This window comes from Echinops telfairi, unplaced genomic scaffold (assembly GCF_000313985.2).
Source record: "Echinops telfairi isolate 266 unplaced genomic scaffold, ASM31398v2 ScPeMD7_1713;HRSCAF=2227, whole genome shotgun sequence".
NCBI lineage: Eukaryota > Metazoa > Chordata > Mammalia > Afrosoricida > Tenrecidae > Echinops > Echinops telfairi.
The window spans coordinates 11,475,175-11,479,265 of record NW_022105611.1 but is presented as its reverse complement, the minus strand read 5'-3'; positions in this window follow the sequence as shown (position 1 = coordinate 11,479,265).

Sequence of the window (4,091 nt, the reverse complement as noted above, 5' to 3'; positions counted from 1 at the left end):
GAGGAGGAAAGGTAGGATCACTTCCATTAGGGGGAGAATATTTGCATTAAATATTCCAACCCAATTGTTGAAAATGTTGACACCAGGCTGACATTGGGAGATAAAGGTAAAAACTGAAATTGTTTTCAAGCTTGGAGACTGTCAAAGATACTGCTGAGTAATTTGGTCTATCTCTTTCAATGAATAAAATATTGATGGGAGGTGGAGAAGTTTGAAGACCAACTAGGAAATGGTTTTAGGGACCTTGTTGTTGTTGTTGTTGTTAGCTGTTAATTACTGCCAAGTCACTTCTGACTATTGATGATTCCATGTGCACAGAGTAGAATTGCTCCGTGGAATTTTGAGGGCTGTGATTTTTTATAACATTTTTACTAGATTTGTCTTCTGAGAATCTTTGTATGGGTTTGAACTGACAACTTTTTGGCTACTAGTTAAGAGCTTAACTGTTTGCAACCAGGGACTCAGTAAAGATAATGGAAATCTAAATTAAGATACGTAATCATAGTGAAAATGGAGAGCAAAATGGTTTATAGATGTTTACAGGGTTATAGAGAAAAATATTGGCAGAAGAATCAACAGAAATCGATAACAAATTAGATGTGAAAGCTTAAGTTAGAGAAGAAGGTAAGAAAATGTTTTAAAGTTCTGAATCTGGATGATTATTTGGACAATGGCACCACAAACTCAGTGATAGAATACAACTCGCCCTCCAAAACCAGACCCATTGCCAGCTGGGCCATTCTAACTCATAGGCACCGTATCAGATCAATTAGAACTTCCTTTTGAGTTTCCAAGGTTATCAGTCTTGAGGGAGGCAAACAGCCATCTCTTGTCCCCACAGAAAGGTTAACAGGTTAGCAGCTGAGCGCTGAACCACTGTGCCATCAGGGCTGGAAATCAACCAAAGACAGGCAAGAAATGGAGAAGTATTATTCTTGTGAGAGAGGTAGTTTCTGGTAAACTGAAGTCTCTAGTTTTCTTGCTTCTAGGAACTCTTAGCCCTACATCATCTCTCTCGGCCCTGGCTTTTCCCAGCCCCATTGCACCCAGTCTAAGAGAAATGTAGTGATTTCAACTTGCACGGGAGCTAAAACAAAAACAAACCAACAAAGCCCCTTTGCTGCTCAAGGAAGTAGATGACATGCAGCAGGGAGAGGGCTGTCAAAACACAGTTTTCCCCACGAACATGGATAAATTCAGCCAGAAACAAATGAACAAACTGAGCTTTCCTGGAGGGCCACTGTAGTTTTTATTGTAGCAAGTAATGAACCAGTGAACCAGACAAAAACTTAAAAGTAAGATCCAGGAAGTAAGAAAGCCAAAGAAGGGCTGAGATAAGCTCTCCATAAATACAAGCTGACTGAAAAATTATATGGATTGCAGAAGTCCCCCCAAAATACCATTAAAATACATCCAAGAAAGACAGGAGAACTGGCTAAACTGGCTATAACTTTAAACATGCTTCCTTTAAATATGCTTCCCACCCACACAGACAAGTTGTGAAAGGGTGGAAGCCTTAATGGCTTGGAGAGCCTGAGCACACAGTCACTGCCCAAACCATAGGTCTGCTTGTGATCTACGTAGACAACAGTGTGATTCCTTAGAAGTCAGGCTAAAAATTAAATTAATGAGAAGAACTGCACTTAGACATCAGCAACCAGGGATGGTTCTTCAGCTTATGTTCAGGAAAGATGAACAAACAAACAGAAATAATACAGAAAAATAAAGCAGGAGCTTGTGTTAGTACAATAAATCTAATAAATATCTATTCCACATTCAAAAATTATGACACCGGCAAAAGACATACAAACAAACAAAACAAAAAGTCAAGAAAGTGTGGCAAATGCTCCTTAAAGGAGACTAGCTCTGAGTGTGCCAAGATGCTACATTTAGCAGACAAATTTCAAAATAACTATTCTAAAGAACTTCAAAGAATTAAAGGAAAATATGACAAACACGGAGAAGAAAAGGTCAATTTCAATAGAGATAAAAATTACACAAAAGAATCAAGTGAAATATTTGCTTCATCAAATATAAACAAATGCATTCTGATAAAAATGAAAAATCTACTAAATACCCTCAAGAGGTATTTCTAATGGCAGAAAAAAAGAATCAGTCACCCAGAAAACAGTCAAGAGAAGTCATTAAATCTAAAGCAAAGAGTAAAAGTTTTTTAAAATATTTAATGAATAAATAAATCCATCCACCTAGACAGCTGATCTTCATAAAACACTTACTACACTAAGTGTGGAAGACATGGCCTCTTCAACAAATGGTGTTGGAAAATTGCGTATCCATTTGAAGAACAATGAGACAAGGCTCAAATTTCACCCAAAATGAAACCAAGAAGGTCTAGAGACCTAAATATAAATACTACAGCTATAAAGATCATCATGATAAAACAGAGACTAACTTCAGGACCCTAATACAAGGCATAAATACCACCAAACACAACGAAATAATCATACACAGAGGACAAAATAGATGATAGGGAGCTTCTGAGAATAAAACACTTACAGGCATCCATTGACTTCATCGCAAGAATAAAAAGAAAACCCACTGAGTGGGAGAAAAAGTTTGGCCCTGATAAAGATAAAAGGGACACATTTCTAAATTCTATGGAATACTGCAACACCTCAACAAGAAAAATATTAATAATCTAATTTTAAAATGGGTAAAGGACATTAAAAAATAGTTCACCAAAATGACATCCATGCAGATGAATAAAGAAATGTATGAAGACATGCTTGGGATCAGTAGCTAGTCAAGAGTGACAAATAAACGCAGTGATGAGTTACCACCTAGCATGAAGGAAAAGTTTGAAGGGAAACAAAAACCCCAGAAAATAACAAGAACGGAACGCAGTGCAGAGACAGCAGAACCCTCTTCCACTACTGGCGGTACTGTAAAAATGTGCACCCAGCGAGAGAAGGAGCCATACGGCACTTCCTCAAACAATTGGGACTAGAAACATCCTATGACCTTGCAATCTATTTGCTGTGTTGTTGTTGTTGTTGTTGTTGTTAGGTGCCATGGAGTTGACCCTGATGCATAATGACCCCGTGCACAACAGAATGAAACACTGCAAGGTCCTGTGCCACCCTCACAATGGTTCCTGTGCCTGAGCCCATGGATGCAGCCACTGTGTCAATCCATCTCGTTGAGGACCTTCCTCTTCTCTTGCTGGTCTTTCACTTTATCAAACATGATGTCCTTTTCCAGGGACTGGTCTGTCCTGACAACATGTCCAAAATATGTAAGACCAAGACTTGCCATCTTTGCTTCTAAGGTACACTCCGACTGTACTTCTTCCAACACATAGCTGTTGGCCCGTATAGCAGTCCACAGGACTTTCAACATTCTTCTTCAGCACCACAATTCAAGTGCATTGATTTTTATAAAGATCTTCCTTAGTCAATGCCCAACTTTCACATGCAAATGATGCAATGGAGAATAGTATAGCTTGGGTAAAGCACACCTTAGTCTTTAAAATAACACCCTTGCTCTTCAATACCCTAAAGAGTTCTTGTGCAGCAGATTTATCTAGTGCAATGTGTGTGTCTTTTGGTCTCTTGACGGCTGCTTCCATGAGTATTGATTGTGGGCCCAAGCTACATAAAAATCTTAACGACTTCAACCTTTTCTCCATTTATCATGATGTGATCTATTGGTCTAGTTGTGAGGATTTTGGTCTTCCCCACACTGAGTTGTACTCCATATGGAAAGGTATATGCCTTTATTTTGTTCTTTATTTTCTGTATATATATATCCTAAAGAAGTAAGAGATCTAGCATGAACAAATAAATGCACACCATAGACATCCCAGTTCTGTTCACAATAGGGGGAAAATGTCAGCAAATTCCCATCAGAGGAGGAAGGAATAATAAACTTTGGTACATACACAGAGAAATAATACTCATTGATAAAAAAATAAAGATGAACCGGTGAAGCACCTGATGATATGGATGGGCTTGAGAACATTTTGAGTGAAATTATTAGCCAATCACAAAAAGACAGTGTGTGAAAGCATTGTTGTAAGGGAAAAGTTATAACAAAGGTTTTCATATCAAAAGAAACAGCCATTGATGGTT